This window comes from Rhipicephalus microplus, unplaced genomic scaffold (assembly GCF_043290135.1).
Source record: "Rhipicephalus microplus isolate Deutch F79 unplaced genomic scaffold, USDA_Rmic scaffold_421, whole genome shotgun sequence".
Lineage (NCBI taxonomy): Eukaryota > Metazoa > Arthropoda > Arachnida > Ixodida > Ixodidae > Rhipicephalus > Rhipicephalus microplus.
In genome coordinates this window covers 67,501-80,000 of record NW_027464985.1, presented here as the reverse complement: position 1 = coordinate 80,000, position 12,500 = coordinate 67,501, and the positions used below count along the sequence as shown (strand labels likewise).

Genomic DNA, 12,500 nt, shown 5'->3' with positions numbered 1-12,500 from the left:
GTACGGAAGGAACGGCGCGGAGAGGGCTCGAGACAAAGCTCGACCCTAAACCGCGCCAAGTACGGAGGGAACAGCGCGGCTAAGGGCTCGAAACAAACCCTGAACCGCGCCAAGTACGAAAGGAACGGCGCGCAGTAGGGGTTTAAAACAAAGCTGGTCCCAAAACCGCGCCAAGTACGAAAGGAACAGCGCGGTCGAGACTCGGAAGAAAAAGCTTTCAAAGTGTCGTAGCACGATGCACACTGCTGTTCGTGTGGAACAAACGTGACTACCGTGCTGTACGGTGGAGTTCTGTGCGCAAAAGCGGCGGGTGTGTTTCTAAGCACCACAGCGTTGTGTCAAAAAAGAGGTGCCTGAGAGAAACGCATGCGACTGCCGTGCTTTGCGGCATAGCACCGTGCGCAAAAACGGTGCGCATGCAAGAGGTGTCAGAGCTAGCGAACTTTTGCCACGAGCAACAGGTCACTAAAAGCCTATAGATGACGGTGTTGGAGGAAAAGAAAAATATCGAGAAAGCACTGCGGTGTGCCGTGCGTAGGGACGGGCGCGCGTGCCACATGCCGCCGAAATATGGGTGTCGGAGAAAACAGAGTGCCGCGCGTAACGAGGGGCGCGCGTGTTACAGAGAGATATGCCCAAACGCATGAAAGTGTACGCAGGTGTCCTAAGGCAGTTTTTTTTTTTTCCTCATTTTGATGTCGCCCCGGCTGACGTGGTTTTCGTTTTTCCGTGCCGCCCCGGCTGACGCGGTTTTCGTTTTTCCGTGCCGCCCCGGCTGACGCAGTTTTTGCGCCGCCCCGGCTGACGCGGTTTTCGCGCCGCCCCGGCTGACGCGGTTCCGACTTTGCACTTTTTGGCTCACCCCGGCTGGCGGCCCACTCACTCGATCGCCAGGTCTGTTTGCCCCGGTGGTTCCACCGCCAGGCTTAAGCGCGAACTTTTTTTGTTTGTTTTCTTTTGATTAAGCGCAAGCTTTTTTCTTTGTTTTCTTTTGATTAAGCGCGGGCTTTTTTCTTTGTTTTTTTTGCATTCGCCCCGGCAGACGCGGTTTTTGCGCCGCCCCGGCTGACGCGGTTTTTGCCGCCCCGGCTGACGCAGTTCGGACTTAGCACTTTTCGGCTGTGCCTGGCTGGCGGCCCACTCACTCGATCGCCATGTCTGTTTGCCACAGTTTTCCCGGTGGTGCCGCACCCGGGCTCGCCCCGGCTGACGCGGTTTCGTGCCGCCCCGGCAGACGCGGTTTTCGCGCCGCCCCGGCTGACGCGGTTTCGTGCCGCCCCGGCAGACGCGGTTTTTTGCCGCCCCGGCAGACGCGTTTTTTTTTTCTTTCGCCCCGGCTGACGCAGTTTTCGCGCCGCCCCGGCAGACGCGGTTTTCGCGCCGCCCCGGCAGACGCGGTTTTTTGCGCCGCCCCGGCTGACGCAGTTCGGACTTGGCACTTTTTGGCTGAGCCTGGCTGGCGGCCCACTCACTCGATCGCCATGTCTGTTTGCCACAGTTTTCCCGGTGGTGCCGCACCCGGGCTCGCCCCGGCTGACGCAGTTTTCGCGCCGCCCCGGCTGACGCGGTTTCGTGCCGCCCCGGCAGACGCGGTTTTTTGCGCCGCCCCGGCTGACGCGGTTTTTTGCCGCCCCGGCTGACGCAGTTCGGACTTGGCACTTTTCGGCTGTGCCTGGCTGGCGGCCCACTCACTCGATCGCCATGTCTGTTTGCCACAGTTTTCCCGGTGGTGCCGCACCCGGGCTCGCCCCGGCAGACGCGTTTTTTTTTTTTCTTTCGCCCCGGCTGACGCAGTTTTCGCGCCGCCCCGGCTGACGCGGTTTCGTGCCGCCCCGGCAGACGCGGTTTTTTGCGCCGCCCCGGCTGACGCGGTTTTTGCCGCCCCGGCTGACGCAGTTCGGACTTAGCACTTTTTGGCTGAGCCTGGCTGGTGGCCCACTCACTCGATCGCCATGTCTGTTAGCCACAGTTTTCCCGGTGGTGCCGCACCCGGGCTCGCCCCGGCTGACGCGGTTTCGTGCCGCCCCGGCAGACGCGGTTTTCGCGCCGCCCCGGCTGACGCGGTTTTTGCCGCCCCGGCTGACGCAGTTCGGACTTAGCACTTTTCGGCTGTGCCTGGCTGGCGGCCCACTCACTCGATCGCCATGTCTGTTTGCCACAGTTTTCCCGGTGGTGCCGCACCCGGGCTCGCCCCGGCTGACGCAGTTTTCGCGCCGCCCCGGCTGACGCGGTTTCGTGCCGCCCCGGCAGACGCGGTTTTCGCGCCGCCCCGGCTGACGCGGTTTCGTGCCGCCCCGGCAGACGCGGTTTTTTGCCGCCCCAGCTGACGCAGTTCGGACTTAGCACTTTTTGGCTGAGCCTTGCTGGCGGCCCACTCACTCGATCGCCATGTCTGTTTGCCACAGTTTTCCCGGTGGTGCCGCACCCGGGCTCGCCCCGGCAGACGCGTTTTTTTTTTCTTTCGCCCCGGCTGACGCAGTTTTCGCGCCGCCCCGGCAGACGCGGTTTTCGCGCCGCCCCGGCAGACGCGGTTTTTTGCGCCGCCCCGGCTGACGCGGTTTTTTGCCGCCCCGGCTGACGCAGTTCGGACTTGGCACTTTTTGGCTGAGCCTGGCTGGCGGCCCACTCACTCGATCGCCATGTCTGTTTGCCACAGTTTTCCCGGTGGTGCCGCACCCGGGCTCGCCCCGGCTGACGCAGTTTTCGCGCCGCCCCGGCTGACGCGGTTTCGTGCCGCCCCGGCAGACGCGGTTTTTTGCGCCGCCCCGGCTGACGCGGTTTTTTGCCGCCCCGGCTGACACGGTTCGGACTTTGCACTTTTCGGCTGTGCCTGGCTGGCGGCCCACTCACTCGATCGCCATGTCTGTTTGCCACAGTTTTCCCGGTGGTGCCGCACCCGGGCTCGCCCCGGCAGACGCGTTTTTTTTTTTTTTCTTTCGCCCCGGCTGACGCAGTTTTCGCGCCGCCCCGGCTGACGCGGTTTCGTGCCGCCCCGGCAGACGCGGTTTTTTGCGCCGCCCCGGCTGACGTGGTTTTTGCCGCCCCGGCTGACGCAGTTCGGACTTTGCACTTTTTGGCTGAGCCTGGCTGGCGGCCCACTCACTCGATCGCCATGTCTGTTTGCCACAGTTTTCCCGGTGGTGCCGCACCCGGGCTCGCCCCGGCAGACGCGTTTTTTTTTTTTCCTTCGCCCCGGCAGACGTGGTTCCCCCCCCCCCCCTCCGTCTTTCTTTTTGTTTTTTTTTTTCGCCGCGGCTGAAGTGGATTTTTCGGTGCCTCGACGCCCCGGTAGTCGCGGTTTTTCCGTTTCCGCACGGCCCCGGCTGACGCTGCTCGGTCACAGTCGCCTTTTGTGGTGATTGCAGACTTCTTGAGCGCGGGTGTTTTTTTTTTTTGTTGTTGTTGTTGTTTTATTACGCATTCGCTCCAGCAGACGCTGTTTAGACTTTTTGTTTCCTCTTTTATCCTGCGACGAGGTGACGAGGTTTATTCGGTGCCCCGCCGCCCCGGCTGAAGTGATTTTTCCTGTCCCGTGCCGCCCCGGCTGACGCGGTTGGGACTTCGCGTTTGTTCGGCCGCCACGGGTTTTGGCGCACTCGCTCGGTTGCTTGTTGTTGCCACTTGTTGCGAACCCAGGTTTCTTGAGCGAGCGCGGGCGTTTTTTCTTCCTTTCTTTCTTTGTTCTATGTGTTAGCGAATCGGCCTTTAATATCACACGAGGACTCACAACCAACAATTTTCAGTTTGAAGTGTAAAAAATCTGCAGGTGTTGACGTAACTGACTTGCCCCGTACCCTTGAGTACATCCATGAAGTTCTCGTAGTACTACTAAATCGCATTATTCCAAGTGGAGAAATTCCCATAAACTTGCAAACCTCTACACGAAAATCGGTGCGCGTGATAAAGTTGAAAATTATCGTCCGATATCAAATGTGCCTTCTATAACACAAATTCTAGGAAAAAAAAAAAAAAAAACACTTGTTCGCCGTTTTCTGCGCCGTGACTGGCAGCACTCCGGCGAAGCGAAACGGGGTCGATTCGAGCACGATATCGGCGTCTTTCGACGTGCTCGCCGGCGACCGTCGCACGAGTACGTCGCACGAGCGCGTCTGCCGGGGCGCCGTTTGCGAAGCCGACGCAAAAGTGGGAACCGCCGCTCGGATGATCGCCGCTTTCGGCAGAGTGAGTGTTGGCACTCCGGGGAAGCGAAACAGCGTGAATGCGCCCACGAAATCGGCGTATTTTGAAGTGCCCGCCGGCGACCGTCGCACGAGTACGGTAAACCGCGTCAGCCGGGGCGTAGTTCGGGACGCCGACGAAAAAGTGGGAAGCGCAACTCGGATCTTCGCCGTTTTTGCAGGAGTGAGTGGCGGCCCTCCTGCGAGACCAAGAAGCATCGATTCGTGCACGAATTCGGCGCCTTTCGACGTGATCGCCGGCGACCGTCGCTCGAGTAGGGCAAACCGCGTCTGCCGGGGCGGGCTTCGGGACGCCGATGCGAAAGTGGGAAACGCTGCTCGGATGTTCGCCGTTTTTGGCCGAGTGAGTGCTGGCACACGGGCGAAGCCAAACGGGGCCGATTACGGCACGATATCGGCGTCTTTCGACGTGCCCGCCGGCGACCGTCGCACGAGTACGGTAAACCGCGTCAGCCCGGGCGGAGTTCGGGACGCCGATGCGAAAGTGGAGAACGCCGCTCGGATCTTCGCCGTTTTTGGAGGAGTGAGTGGCGGCACTCCGGAGAAGCCAGGGAGCGCCAATTAGCGCACGATATCGGCGTCTTTCGACGCGCTCGCCGGCGACCGTCGCACGAGTAGGGCAAACCGCGTCTGCCGGGGCGGGGTTTACGACGCCGACGCAAAAGTGGGAACCGCCGCTCGGATGTTGGCCGTTTTTGGCAGAGTGAGTGCTGGCACTCCGGCGACGCGAAAGAGCGCGAATGCGCCCACGAAAGTGGCGTATTTGGACGTGCGTGACGGCGACCGCTGCAGGAGTACGAAAAACCACGTCAGCCGGGGCGAGCGACACACGGCGGTCTGGGTGCTTATCGCTGCTATTATAGGGGCACCCCGGCAGACGCAGAAAAAAAAAAAAAATTTTCGACCTTCTTTTTTGCTGGTCGAGCTCGGGTAACCCAGGTCGCAATGGGAGCCGCGCACGAAAGCGGCGTCGCGAGACGCGTTCGCGGTCGCTAGTCGCACGAGCTCGGCAACCGCGTCAGCCGGCGCGGAGTTCGGGATGCCGACGGCTAAGTGGGTACCGCTGCTCGGATGTTCGCCGTTTTTGGCCGAGTGAGTGCTGGCACTCCGGTGAAGCCAAGGAGCGCCAATTCGTGCACGATATCGGCGTCTTTCGACGTGCCCGCCGGCCACCGCCGCACGAGTACGGCAAACCGCGTCTGCCGGGGCGGGGTTCGCGACGCGTACGCAATAGTGGGAACCGTCGCTCGGATGTTCGTCGTCTTTGGCCGAGCGAGTGCTGGCACTCCGGCGAAGCGAAACGGGGCCGATTCGGGCACGATATCGGCGTATTTCGACGTGCTCGCCGGCGACCGTCGCACGAGTACGGCAAAGCGCGTCTGCCGGGGCGAGGTTTGCGACGCCGACGAAAAAGTGGGAAGCGCCGCTCGGATCTTCGCCGTTTTTGCAGGAGTGAGTGGCGGCCCTCCTGCGAGACCAAGAAGCATCGACTCGCGCACGATATCGGTGTCTTTCGACGTGCCCGCCGGCCACCGCCGCACGAGTACGGCAAACCGCGTATGCCGGGGCGGGGTTGGCGACGCCGACGCAAAAGTGGGAACCGCCACTAGGATGTTCGCCGTTTTTGGCAGAGTGAGTGCTGGCACTCCGGCGAAGCGAAAGAGCGCGAATGCGCCCACGAAAGTGGCGTGTTTGGACGTGCTTGACGACGACCACCGCAGGAAAACGAAAAACCACGTCAGCCGGGGCGAGCGACCCATGGCGGTCTGGGTGCTTATCGCTGCTATTATAGGGGCACCCCGGCAGACGCAAAAAAAAAAAAAAAATTTTTTTCGACATTCTTTTTTGCTCGTCGACCTCGGGTGACCCAGGTCGCAGTGGGAGCCGCGCACGAAAGCGGCGTCGCGAGACGGCTTCGCGGTCGCTAGTCGCACGAGCTCGGCAACCGCGTCTGCCGGGGCGGAGTTCGGGACGCCGACGGCTAAGTGGGAACCGCCGCTCGGATGTTCGCCGTTTGTGGCCGAGTGAGTGCTGGCACTCCGGCGAAGCCAAACGGGGCCGATTCCGGCACGATATCGGCGTCTTTCTACGTGCTCGCCGGCGACCGTCGCACGAGTACGGCAAAGTGCGTCTGCCGGGGCGGGGTTTGCGACGCGTACGCAATAGTGAGAACCGTCGCTCGGATGTTCGTCGTCTTTCGCCGAGCCAGTGCTGGCAATCCGGCGAAGCCGAACGGAGCCGATTCGGGCACGATATCGGCGTCTTTCCACGTGCTCGCCGGCGACCGTCGCACGAGTACGGTAAACCGCGTCAGCCGGGGCGGAGTTCGGGACGCCGATGCGAAAGTGGGAAGCGCCGCTCGGATCTTCGCCGTTTTTGGAGGAGTCAGTGGCGGCACTCCGGTGAAGCCAAGGTGCGCCAATTCGCGCACGATATCGGCGTCTTTCGACGTGCCCGCCGGCCACCGTCGCACGAGTACGGCAAACCTCGTCTGCCGGGGCGGGGTTTGCGACGCCGACGCAAAAGTGGGAACCGCCGCTCGGATGTTCGCCGTTTTTGGCAGAGTGAGTGCTGGCACTCCGGCGAAGCGAAAGAGCGCGAATGCGCCCACGAAAGTGGCGTGTTTGGACGTGCTTGACGACGACCACCGCAGGAAAACGAAAAACCACGTCAGCCGGGGCGAGCGACCCATGGCGGTCTGGGTGCTTATCGCTGCTATTATAGGGGCACCCCGGCAGACGCAAAAAAAAAAAAAAATTTTTTTCGACATTCTTTTTTGCTCGTCGACCTCGGGTGACCCAGGTCGCAGTGGGAGCCGCGCACGAAAGCGGCGTCGCGAGACGGCTTCGCGGTCGCTAGTCGCACGAGCTCGGCAACCGCGTCTGCCGGGGCGGAGTTCGGGACGCCGACGGCTAAGTGGGAACCGCCGCTCGGATGTTCGCCGTTTGTGGCCGAGTGAGTGCTGGCACTCCGGCGAAGCCAAACGGGGCCGATTCCGGCACGATATCGGCGTCTTTCTACGTGCTCGCCGGCGACCGTCGCACGAGTACGGCAAAGTGCGTCTGCCGGGGCGGGGTTTGCGACGCGTACGCAATAGTGAGAACCGTCGCTCGGATGTTCGTCGTCTTTCGCCGAGCCAGTGCTGGCACTCCGGCGAAGCCGAACGGAGCCGATTCGGGCACGATATCGGCGTCTTTCCACGTGCTCGCCGGCGACCGTCGCACGAGTACGGTAAACCGCGTCAGCCGGGGCGGAGTTCGGGACGCCGATGCGAAAGTGGGAAGCGCCGCTCGGATCTTCGCCGTTTTTGGAGGAGTCAGTGGCGGCACTCCGGTGAAGCCAAGGTGCGCCAATTCGCGCACGATATCGGCGTCTTTCGACGTGCCCGCCGGCCACCGTCGCACGAGTACGGCAAACCTCGTCTGCCGGGGCGGGGTTTGCGACGCCGACGCAAAAGTGGGAACCGCCGCTCGGATGTTCGCCGTTTTTGGCAGAGTGAGTGCTGGCACTCCGGCGAAGCGAAAGAGCGTGAATGCGCCCACGAAAGTAGCGTATTTGGACGTGCTTGACGGCGACCGCCGCAGGAGTACGAAAAACCACGTCAGCCGGGGCGAGCGACCCACGGCGGTCTGGGTGCTTATCGCTGCTATTATAGGGGCACCCCGGCAGACGCAGAAAGAAAAAAAAAAATGGGGACATGGCGTGCGTCACCGTGCGGCTTCGCAGCGTTGCCGAAGTCGCCGAGCCCTTCGACTGAGCCGAACGGCGGACAGGGAACGTTGGTCGGCCGTTCTAACCTGTCGGTGCCACGCCGAGACGTCGTTAAGGAAAACCGCGTCGTGGGCCTCTACGACGCCGTCGAGTCGTTGTACGTTTGGTGTCCAGCGTGTCGGCGGCGAGTAGCGGACACGTCGTTCACGACTTCGGTCTTTCGCAGTCGACGCGAACTTGCGGAGAGTCGTGGTGCCTCACGTTTTCGGCAGAAACCGCGGCGGAATTTTCCCGTGCGTGCGCGCACGACCTCGGTGCTGTGCCGTCAGCGTAGTGTTGCACAAACTCGTGGCCTACCCAAGGTGCGGTACGTTTGCGGCCGTATCCTCGGTGGGAATTTCGTGAGTAGGGTCGCAAATTCTACGACCTCGGCGGGTTTGAGAGCGACGTAGACTTGTGGCACGCTCAACATGCCACACGTTTCGGGGCACACCCGCGGTGAAATTTTCTCGAGTACGCTCGTATTAGGGCCCAAGGAGGTCTGGGTACTTATCGCTGCTATTATGTGGGGGTTCTCGTGAGCGGCGTACGCGAAAGCGACCGGGTGTCTGATATGCGGCGGGCTTCGGCCTCGTCAAGCGTGTCCTCGGGTCTGCTCCAGGGGAATCCACGGCAGTCGTCTGCAGCCTCATCCGCTTGATGCGTTAGGGGCTGGTTGTCGGACGGTGCCGTTTTACCACGATATCGAGGTGTGTTCCGTGTCGTCCTCGGGCGATTCAGATGCGAAAGCGCCGAAGACGCGGGCGTGACCCGTCGTCTGGCGGCTTTGCAGTCTCGGCTCCGTTGCTAGTTCCGGCCGGTCCACCGACAGTGCAGCGGGCTTGGGCAACCCGCACGGCGCGACCGAGTCGATGCAACGAAAAAGAGCGAGCATGAACGTGCTTCTTGCCGCACGGCTCCCACTCGTCTTTCGGGAAGGTTGTGCCGTAGCGAGCTCGAACGCCGTCATCTCGGAGTGCAAAATAAGCGTGTTGGGGCGCCTGAAGGTGGCCTCCGCCGCACACAGACTGCGTCCGGCCCGCCGAGGGCGAGGACGGACGCGCAGTCGAACGATTACCTGGTTGATCCTGCCAGTAATCATATGCTTGTCTCAAAGATTAAGCCATGCATGTCTAAGTACATGCCGAAATAAGGCGAAACCGCGAATGGCTCATTAAATCAGTTATGGTTCCTTAGATCGTTTCTTCCTACTTGGATAACTGTGGCAATTCTAGAGCTAATACATGCAGTGAGCCTGGAGCCCTTTGGGTAACGGGTGCTTTTATTAGACCAAGATCGATCGGGTTTCGGCCCGTATTGTGTGGTGACTCTGGATAACTTTGTGCTGATCGCATGGCCACGAGCCGGCGACGTTTCTTTCAAGTGTCTGCCTTATCAACTTTCGATGGTAGGTTACTTGCTTACCATGGTTGTTACGGGTAACGGAGAATCAGGGTTCGATTCCGGAGAGGGAGCCTGAGAAACGGCTACCACATCCAAGGAAGGCAGCAGGCGCGCAAATTACCCACTCCCGGCACGGGGAGGTAGTGACGAAAAATAACAATACGGGACTCTTTTGAGGCCCCGTAATTGAAATGAGTACACTCTAAATCCTTTAACGAGGATCAATTGGAGGGCAAGTCTGGTGCCAGCAGCCGCGGTAATTCCAGCTCCAATAGCGTATACTAAAGCTGCTGCGGTTAAAAAGCTCGTAGTTGGATCTCAGTTCCAGACGAGTAGTGCATCTACCCGATGCGACGGCTCGGACTGAACATCATGCCGGTTCTTTCTTGGTGCACTTCATTGTGTGCCTCGAGATGGCCGGTGCTTTTACTTTGAAAAAATTAGAGTGCTCAACGCAGGCGAGTCGCCTGAATAAACTTGCATGGAATAATAGAACAAGACCTCGTTTCTGTTCTGTTGGTTTTTGGAATACGAGGTAATGATTAAGAGGGACGGACGGGGGCATTCGTATTGCGGCGCTAGAGGTGAAATTCTTGGACCGTCGCAAGACGAACTACTGCGAAAGCATTTGCCAAGAATGTTTTCATTGATCAAGAACGAAAGTCAGAGGTTCGAAGGCGATCAGATACCGCCCTAGTTCTGACCATAAACGATGCCAACCAGCGATCCGCCTGAGTTACTCAAATGACTCGGCGGGCAGCTTCCGGGAAACCAAAGTATTTGGGTTCCGGGGGAAGTATGGTTGCAAAGCTGAAACTTAAAGGAATTGACGGAAGGGCACCACCAGGAGTGGAGCCTGCGGCTTAATTTGACTCAACACGGGAAAACTTACCCGGCCCGGACACTGGGAGGATTGACAGATTGAGAGCTCTTTCTTGATTCGGTGGATGGTGGTGCATGGCCGTTCTTAGTTGGTGGAGCGATTTGTCTGGTTAATTCCGATAACGAACGAGACTCTAGCCTATTAAATAGGTGCGGGGTTCCCAGCACCTTACAACCTTCTTAGAGGGACAAGCGGCTCCTAGCCGCACGAAACAGAGCAATAACAGGTCTGTGATGCCCTTAGATGTCCGGGGCCGCACGCGCGCTACACTGAAGGAAGCAGCGTGTCTTTATCCCTGTCTGAAAAGACTGGGTAACCCGTGGAACTTCTTTCGTGATTGGGATAGGGGCTTGCAATTGTTCCCCTTGAACGAGGAATTCCCAGTAAGCGCGAGTCATAAGCTCGCGTTGATTACGTCCCTGCCCTTTGTACACACCGCCCGTCGCTACTACCGATTGAATGATTTAGTGAGGTCTTCGGACCGATGTCCGGCGCGGCCTTTCGGTTGCGCCGGTCTGTTGGAAAGATGACCAAACTTGATCATTTAGAGGAAGTAAAAGTCGTAACAAGGTTTCCGTAGGTGAACCTGCGGAAGGATCATTAACGGATTGTGAAGGGTGAGCGCCTCAGCTGCGTCTGCGCCCGACACTTTCTGCCGCTGACCCCGTTTGGACGCGGGGTCGGCTTTTCCCCACGGGGCTGCCTGAATGTGGAGCGGCACCCCGTGACAAATTGTTGCGCCCAGCGGACGCCAACACCGCGACCTTGGACGGTCGGCCAGGTGGCGGACGCGGGTACAAACGGCGCAACGCACTCATAGGTCGGCTTTCGACCCGCCACTGCACCGTGGCTCGAAGCGCTCGAAATGCGCGACCCGACCGCTGCGGGACCGCCTAGTACTGTAAACAGGAGCGGCGGAGCGCGAACGGCGAGTCGTGGTTACGTCGGTAGAAGGCGAGGCTGCGCGTTCCCGAAACGCCAGCCGAGTGCCCTCCCGACCGTTCGAGCGTGCAAGAACGAGACCCGACAATCGCGCGGCGACTGCCAAGTACGAGAGGAACGGCACAAGCGTCGGCGGTCGGTCAAGGAACTGGCGATGTGACGGGTCCGCTGTGCACCAGTGCATACCGTCCCGCCGTCCGCGGCAAGCGCCTCCGCGTCCTCGGGTGACGGAGGCTGCCGGTCGGTTCTTGCAGGCGAGGGATCTCGCTGGCACCGGTTCGCGTTGACGCGCGGCCGGTCATGGCACGGCGATGCGACGGCCGAGGTGCGCAGTACTCGATGGAGGAACCGCACGCTCCGATGACCGTCCCGCCCTCCGCGGCGTATGCGTACCGACCGTAATGGTTGCAGCAGCGCCGGCCGGCTTTTGAATTCGCCACACGAAACACGGTGCGAGATCGCGGTTAGGGGAGCGTCGACGTTGCCAGGCGTTTTGCTTGCTGCCGAGGGAAAGGCGGCACGGCCACGTCGCGCTCGTCGCGATTAGCGGGTCTGCGCGCTTTGGGAAGGTGCCGCAACGACTTGCCGAAAGAGGAAGCACGGAAGAACGAGGGACTTGGACGTCCCGACAATTGAACGCACTTGCGGCCAGGCCCTTGCTGGCTTCGTTCTTCCGCCTCGAGTAGGCTCGTACGCGGCTCCGGCGCCGAAAGTGGTCCTTGGCACCGACTTCGGTGGACGTGGGAAGTGCCGCGCAAGTACGGCGCGCCTGGCTCCACCTGTTGGCTAAAGTAGGCAGCCGGATCGGCATTTTGGTGTGCGGTGGCAAACCGTGGATGCGAAAAAAGCTTGTGCGATTTCGTGGAACAAAAAGCGGGGGTCCCCCTTTTTATGCGGAGGAGACCGACCCGCCCGCCGTGGTGAACCGCGACGCCACGGTAAAAACGGGAGAGGCTTGTCGATGGGACCGTGCATCCCGCGCTCCACGGAGGCCGGGAGGCGGCCGCCCGAGGAAATGTGTAGCCGTCGAGGCCCGCATCTGCGTGCACTCTTATCCAAATGGGTGTACCGCAGGCATTTTCTGGTTAGGCGGGCCAATGAGAGCGAGCACACAACGATACCTACGGGTCCGGCTTGGAGAACCGGCTTCGACGCCTCCCGAGTATTTATAGAGGGGTGGACCACGAAAGCACTCGCAAGTAGCGGAAGCGAAACGCCGTCCGAAACACACCGTTTGCTCGATTTGCGGCAGCCGAAAAAGGCGCGGCAGAGTTTTGGAGTCCAAGCGTGCGCTGAAAAGCGCCCTTCTTGGCCACTGTTTG

At 60.4% G+C, this 12,500-nt stretch overlaps 1 non-coding gene across 1 annotated transcript; it reads left to right on the top strand.

Moving 5' to 3' along the window:
- Nucleotides 1-9,024: 9,024 nt before the first annotated feature.
- LOC142794423 (small subunit ribosomal RNA) lies at nt 9,025-10,839 on the top strand. The gene has a single exon (XR_012892329.1). It is a non-coding gene; the product is annotated as a small subunit ribosomal RNA (ribosomal RNA).
- The last annotated feature ends 1,661 nt before the right edge of the window (nt 10,840-12,500 follow it).